Genomic DNA, 8,155 nt, shown 5'->3' with positions numbered 1-8,155 from the left:
ACACACACACACACACACACACATAAACACACACACACACACAAATCATTCGGTCTCCATTTGTTTGGGTTCATTATGTTTGCACCCTGCAGCATTTATTCACTTTGCATTAAAATAGCATCAAATTAGAATTGTATATATTACTGTTAGGTTGTGATGGTGCAATAGATAGGACACATGCCTTTGGTGTTGGATACCAGGGTTCAATTCCCACAGTGATACATCAACCAATGTGCCTGAGCAAGACACTTAACCCCTAGTTGCTCCAGTGCAACTTCTGACACATATAGCAATTGTAAGTCGCAGAGAACTGACGAGCAGTTAACCATAGTCCTCAGAAATCCACCGGAGGTTACAACGCCGACACGTAGAATGTGGAAGGAAACGGACAAAAAATCGGCAAAAATAAATGCATCCTGCAATTTCCTGCGGCACTGGAGCAATCCCGGAAGTGAAACATCGGGGATATAGACTACTCTCTCCCGGTCAGGGCAGATGGCTGCCTCTTTAAATTATAGTGTGGTAGACTGTAGACCTACTCTGTCTGTAAAATGTCCTGAGGTAACTCCTGTTATGTTGACACTATGGATGAAATGTAGCTCAGTGTGATTTCTTTAAGGAAGACCTAACCATTAATTGATGCACTCTTAAATCAAATCATCTGTCATTGAATGTATATATTATCATGGTGTGTATAAATGTCACATATCTGCAACCAGTCTCTCCTGACCTCCCTCTTAATCAATGCTCTACCTAACTCGAATCAGCTGTTGTTCACCTTCCTGCTAAACCAATCAGAATCGTTACACAATGGCAAGGGCCAATCACAGAGTCACAACCCTGCTTTAAACCTGTTTCTCCCTTTGCTATCAGCTGTCATTGCAGGCAAAGAGTGCAACCCTCCACCCCCCCTTCCACCTCCAGTCCTCTACTCCAGCTGACCGGTCCGGAGCCTCCTTCGGTCTGGTCTTCGGGCTCCTTCGTCACCACTGGTGTCTAGATTCTATCGGGGGGGGGGGGGTCTAATGGTTCTTTACCCCTATATATAGATATACGAAAGATTCGTATAGCAATGGATTCCAATCGGCAAAGACTTTGGACATTTTTTTGAGCTGTACAATAAACCTCATTTGCATATCTGCCAACATGTCGCTCCTGATTGAAATGTAATTAAATTGAATTGGTCCACAAGATAAACTAAATCTTGTTATGCAAATTCCCTGACAAATGTGCATAAAATCTAAACACTAAAACAATTGACATGCAGTGAACGTGAAACTTTTGCCTCTGAGGGTCTGGGAAACGTACCCCGTTTGCCCAGTTAATAATGCAGTCTTGTCTTAGACAAAGCATTTTTCACCTAATCTAATGTTTTTTCAAGTGGTTCATTTAATCACAGGAGAGTTTTTCTTTCACTTGCACAACAAAAACATGTTTTTTACGGGTCAGCAATGGCATACGCAATACTTGTTATGTATCCATTGTTATTCTGTGTCTTTTAATGCAGTCTCACAATACAAATAATGTTAAAGTAAATCACCTGCAGTGCACTTGGATCAACCTTCCTTCTCTTGTAGCTCGTTTACTCCCCGGGAGCAATGTGTTCAAGTGGCAGAACATATGCAATTATTATATATACATACAGTAATTCATTAAATCTTTCCGGTATTATTCTCTCGACTCATTCATTTTTCTCCCATTGCTGCAGATCATTGGGCTTAAGAGCCTCATTTCCTCTGTGGGAAAGATGCTTGCAGTATTTAGGTCAATGCTACCTCAATCTCACTACCAAAACAAAGCTCTTCATCTCACTGCAGAGTTTCCTTTCTTCACATGCAGCCATACAAATGCAATCAGAAGCTCATGCCTACGTAACTCACACACACACACACACACACACACACACACACACACACACACACACACACACACACACACACACACACACATACTGTATATGGAAACAAATCAATGCACACAAACACACATAAAGCACATTCTGTTCTGTTCTCCATCCTCCCTGTCAGCCGAGCAGCTGCAGACACAAAACGCTCCTTCCCTCCCTCCCTCCCTCGCTCGCTCGCTTTCCTCTTTCTCGTTCTCTCGTACGCCATCTCATCGCCTCTCCTTCTGTCCTCCTCCTCTCCTCCTTTCTTCCTCTCTCCTGCCTGTCAGCCGAGCAGCAACGTGAAGCACCGATCAACGCCCACGCTCTCAGCCTTTTATATCGCTTCATGGAGTGGATGGCAAGGGGAAGATGGAGAGAAACATAAAGGGAGAGTGAGAGAGGATGACAGGGAAGATCACAAATATCGCTAGCAGTCAATTACATGGATAACTATGGCAGCCGACATAAACCACACAACATCTAACCTATGGAAGATGGATGGATGGATAAATGGGCCAGATCTCTCATTTCCAATTACCTTGAGAGAAATATTGATAACTACTAATTAATTTCATTATAAGATAATCTGCCAACCACTTTCTCGGTTATTCAATTAATCACTTTTAAAGTTAAAAGTTTATAGTAACATTAAACACTACAACAGATAAGACGTTTTCAGACAAAACCGCCACATGATACAAAAACATGAGCAGTATAACTAGACATACCCCTCTACATATACTATTATCAATTACACTAAATATATAAGAACTGAATATAGAAAAGATAAATCTTAGAACATCTTTGTATTCATATACATATTCCTATCATAGGTGCTATTGGCAAAGTACAAAAAAGCAGGAAGAAATACGGCGCACCCATGATGCGGCGACAGCACAACACACACACACACACACACACACACACACAAACACATCATCTATATACATGTAATGAAATACAGTGCAAAGTGCAAACTTTGCAAAACAGTGCACATTGAAAAACAACCAATCCTTTTAGGAAGGCTTTATACCATTTTGTATTTCTTTGAGATATTTTCCTTCAACTCTGGTCAGTTAGAAGACTTAGAGTCACTGAATGCCAGACTGCCAACCTGCATACTGAGAAAGTGTTCTTTATGAGATGTGTAATAGTACCATTGATGGGTGATTTTGGAAATCCAGGCTCTTTAGGTTGTAGGTTTTTAGGCTAAATGAAACCTCTCTCTGAATATTGTCTTTACTCTGTCTGAAAACAACATAAATTAGTGGATAAGATCATACTATTTCAGAATAATACATAATACACACACCCCACATCATAAAATGAACTGTTTTAGTTTAAAAGGAAGCTACAGAAATTGGGGCCAAGGCTTTGTATATGTAAAATTTTGCATGATGTTTTCATGAATTTATGTTCTACTACATGTAGTTTTTTTGACTATTTGATATATTCCTCCCCACTTTAAGAACAAGAGAATCCATATGCCGTGTCCAAAACAGTTCAACATCTAAAGTAACGCCAATAAGCTTTGTTTCCTCTACTTTTCCTTCTACAGCTACATTATTCAACATCAAATTCAGGTCTAGAGCTCAAGGAAGGATTTGTACCAAATGCAATGCTTTTAGCCTTTAACATGTAGAGAAGAATAATTTAGAATAATGTAGAATAATTCATTACTGGTAACCCATTCTAGTAATATGGTTATGGTTTTGTTTTTTCTTTGTCCTGTTTTCTCTCCCTTCTTCGTGTTCCCTCCCTGGTCTTGTGTTGTTGGTCCTGTCTCGTGTCCCCCTGAGTGTCTGTATGTTCTGTTTCCTGTTTTATTTTAAAGTCTGGTTGTTGTCGCGTCCTGTCTTTAGTTTTACTGCCTGTGTCTTCCCGCTCTTGTGATTACCTGATGTTTTCCACCGGCTTCCCTAACCCTCTTGTCACCTGCCTCTCGTTACATTGTTACCTTATCCTCTTGTTACCTTGTGTATATAATGTCTGTGCTTCCCTGGTCACTTGTCAGATTGTTTGGGTTCGTCTGCCTGTTTTTTTTTTTTTTTACTACTTCGTCCTGCTGAGTAGTCCCGTTCCTGTGTCCTGTTTACCTGTGAGTCTTCTCTGCATTTTTTTTGTCCTGTTTGTTCTTGCCCTTTTTCCCCCGGGACCCCTGTGGATTGTGTGTTGTTGTTTTTTTTCCTCTTGGAGTTTTGGACAGTTTGTTCCCTTGTGGATCGTTCTGTTCTTTTTCAATAAATCATCCTAGCTTCGCCTGCCAACCTGCGTTTTGGTCCTCCTCCCTCTCCTGCTACACATCACAGCTATCTGCAACACTTTGTTGAGTGTTGCAGTTATTTCATTAATTGTAGGTGCATACGTGTAGATTGTTGTATCATCTGCATACATGGACACATGGGCTTTTTTAAAAAAAAAAGTGGAAGATCATTAATAAAAACAAAAAAATTGAAAAGGGCAAAGCAAACTTCCTTGTGGAATTCCACACTCTAAATGTTTTGTATCAGAAAAGCTTCCATTAAAGAAAACTTTATGTTCTGTAGGATAGATAACTTTCTATCCATAATAAAGCAGATGGATCGAAACCATAACATACAACTTTTTTTCAATAATCATTTGTGATCAAAAGCAGCAGCACTGCTACTTCCAAGGCTTAAATTAAAGATCTGGCAAATATGAGTAGTGTTTTGGTCAGCAACCATCCTCAATAGCTTTCCATTCAAGCTGTCAATGCCAGGTGGGTTCTCATTTTTGATAGACAACAAAACAGTTTTTCACCTTTTCTATATTCACTTTACACAATACAAAAGTACAGTTTTTGTCTTTCATTATTTGGTCTTTTACACCTTAATAAGATGGATCAAAACATGGCATTTCCTGCCTTGGTGTACACACTTTGCCAATTAAATGATCATTAAAATAATTAGCAATTTCTAAGACTGAAAGACTGATCTGACTCAGTGAAAGGTGGAGTTGGGTTACTCTTTCTGCCCATGATAGCATTAAAGGTACTCCAGAGGTTTTTTTCATCATACTTCATGTTATTTATTTTATTTTCATAAAACATAAGGGTTTATTTGGAGTTTGTATCCACATGACGAATATAAGTCGATATTGACTCTTCTTTAGTCACCACTGACTCAAGAGGAAAAAAATCTCGACCTCTTTAGCTGTTAAATTCTGCACTATGGTCACCAGTTCAGCTAGCTGCTACTTTTCTCCGCCTATGGTCTGGTTTTGGGCAGGTTGTGTAAAGTGTGTTCATCAGGGCTGAAAGCAGCTGCTTGCTGCTGCTGGAAAAGATCATAATGAGACCAATGAGATTGGTGGGCCAAAATACCAAAGCACTGAGCGAAACATCTAGTGAAGTGTATACTGATGACTATATAATTCAAACCTGTGTATGTCATTTTTTCCCCCAATAAATATATACATAGAAACTATCAAAATATCAGTCCCACAACTTCACATGGAGATCCACTCCACCAAGACTGGTGAAAATGCTTGAAAGGAGAGCAGAAGGGCACTTCACTGTTTCATATGTGACATTCTGAGGGTGCAAGAGAAAAATATCACCACATTTTTCTGAAGATTTATGTAGTCACCATACCAAAAATGTAGTCTGCAAAATCGATTGATTGTAAAGTTGTTTAAAGGACCGAGATCCAGAGGGACAGGAGTAGAAACGTCTTTGAACAAAAAGCTTCAGCCAGGGGGTGGGATATGAGTCAGAGAAAGATGAAAAATGTATGTACTGAAGACTATGTGGAGGGCAGCAAATGATGAGAGAGACACAGACAGGACCAGCCCGTCCATGACCTTCCCGCTGGGACGTCTATCCGGGGACAACACCACCCATCTGAAGCCGGCAGTACTAAAAGGTTGACAAGCTTTCAGTGTGTGAAAAAAAAACAGGACGCTGTTTGTCAAAATGGCTGTTTCCATAGATAGAGCCTGGAATGCATTAGAGAGTCCAGTGACCGGATAACAAATGACAGTCGATGTTCCTGTTTCGTTTGTGGTATATATGTAGCTCAGGGTAAATTCTTTAAGGGAGACTTCACTTCTATCTTATAGTGATAAGCTGTTTTGTGGCACTACTTTCAGTTAAACCAATTATTATCGGCCATGTGCTCACAAGCCAATCCCAGCGGGACACCCCTGTTTTAAATCTGTTCTGTCCTCTGCGGTTGTCATTTCAGGAAGAGTGCGGCCTTCCTCCTCCCCTTCTTCCTCCAGTCATCTTCGCTCAGGGCACCCTGGGTCTTCCTCCGGCTGTCCGATGGATCCGGTCTTCATGCTCCTTCACCACCACCAGGGTCTAGACTCCATCAGGGGGGTATGTCTGGGTTTAACATGGATAATACAATGGAGTCTAATCTCCAAAGACGTTGTACATTTCATATTGTTCACATGTAGCTTACTAATAAAGTTTTGCTTATCTGCAACAAAGTCTCTCCTGATTGAAATGTCTTTAAATCAGATAACATTAAAACGACTGCAGCAAAGGAAACATATGTAAATAACTGAATATTATGTCAATTGAGATTTTTAACAAGTCTCTTAAAGAGACTGTTAATGATTGCTTTTTTTAAGACTTAAGAAATCAAGTGATCCCTTGGCCCTGTGTTACCCCAGCCCTATGTTTTCTTAGCCCTGTGTTACTTCAGCCCTGTGTTACTTCAGCCCTATTTCCCCCCAGCCCCATGTTCCCTTAGCCCTATGTGATGTCTGGGGGTATTTTGAACAGGTAATTAATATATGTCTGAGGATGTCTCCAATGCGAGTGTGACATAGATTTTATGGTAAAATCTACAAAAAACAGTTGGAGCTGTTCAGGATTTTGCAAAGATTGCCGAGATTAAACTAAGCCTCTTAGTGGCAATTATATTTGTAGTGTAATGAGAGGTACTTCCACTCTTGGTTATGGGTAACCAGAGTACAAAGTCCCATGATCCTGCAGGGCCCATGGTGGATGGATGAGATGGTTTTGTCTGCATAGAGCAATGTTATTGGTCAACAAAGTTTGGGTTTCCACATTTATTGCCCCCCGATAACGTGTGTGGGGCAGCGGCTTGTTCATTGTTCCATACTAGCAGCCTAAAATCTTTTTAGCTATCTATTTTAACTGCTCTTTAATGTTTAATTTATCATACTGCAATGTCACTTTTATTATTTTAATCTTTTTGTGTAAAGCGCTTTGAATTGTTGCTGAAATGTGCTACACAGATAAAAAGCTGCCTTGCCTTGCCTATGTTCCCTCAAGCCTATTATCTGTGATTTTGTTCGGTATATGTTCCTGTGGCTTACTTTGGTTTATTAACCAGCATGCACACCGTTCATAGGCTATTTAAACAGTTTGTTGTGGGAGAACTTGACCAACCTGCCCAGAGCCTTGACCTCAACCCCTTCCTTTTGGTTCCTTTATCACACCTTGGTGATAAACTGGGACCCTTACTGAGACCTCATCACCAGACAAATCCCCAAAAGAGTGGAGGCTGCCATAGCAGCAGATTAATGACTCGGTCAACAAGCATATATGCAACCACATTCTTTGGCCAAGTATTTTGGGTGTGTCAAACGAGGGGCTACAACATATACTGAAATAATCTAGCAGTGATAAAACAGAGAGCCATATTGTTACCATGATTCATGTACTTTGTACATCATTGTTCACTTTGTGTGCAATCAGAGGTTGGGAAACGTAGGGGAAAAAATAGATTTAAAGTGTGATTTAAAGAAAATTGATGTTCTTCCTCTCTGCCCTGTCCATTATTGTCAATCATTTCCTAACATCAGTTATCGTTATGGCAGACATAAGTGCTCGCTGATTCTCCATTTCCAGAGCCAAACTCAGCACCACGCGGTTCTTCTTTTCTCCGTCTTTACCTCTTACCTCTGTGCTATTAGTCAAATGGATGAGGCTGCCAACTATTCATCTAAACATTTGCACTAATTGGTTTTAATGATCCTAATAACTCTCCTGGTAGTGCGCCCATGGACATCTGTTTCTTTGTGCAGAGAGCACTTCTCATTAATCGTCAAAGGAGGTCAGCACATTTAGATTGCAGGTGATTTTTATCCATGAGTCTCTCTCTGTCTCTCTAATGTTGGATAATTGTCCCCTACCAGCCACTAATGAACAGGGAGTATGTTTTAAGTGTATGCCAAAAAGTGTTTAATGTGTTCATGTTAGACATGAGAGACAAACCACAAGTTCTGTCTGTGTGTGTGTGTGTGTGTGTGTGTGTTTGTGTGTTTGTG

The 8,155-nt window shown here is 40.3% G+C and overlaps 1 long non-coding RNA gene across 1 annotated transcript in view; it reads right to left on the bottom strand.

Moving 5' to 3' along the window:
* LOC116685728 (uncharacterized) overlaps window positions 1-8,155 on the bottom strand; it is a 28,891-nt gene that overhangs the window by 6,593 nt on the left and 14,143 nt on the right. The window contains exon 3 of the long non-coding RNA XR_004331034.1: window positions 5,384-5,394. This is a non-coding gene — a long non-coding RNA (uncharacterized LOC116685728). The remainder of the gene's footprint in view (window positions 1-5,383; window positions 5,395-8,155) is intronic.

The sequence above is a fragment of the Etheostoma spectabile genome, unplaced genomic scaffold (assembly GCF_008692095.1).
Source record: "Etheostoma spectabile isolate EspeVRDwgs_2016 unplaced genomic scaffold, UIUC_Espe_1.0 scaffold172, whole genome shotgun sequence".
Taxonomy (NCBI): Eukaryota; Metazoa; Chordata; class Actinopteri; order Perciformes; family Percidae; genus Etheostoma; species Etheostoma spectabile.
Note: the sequence above shows the minus strand (reverse complement) of the source record. Positions and strands in the feature narration are given on the sequence as shown.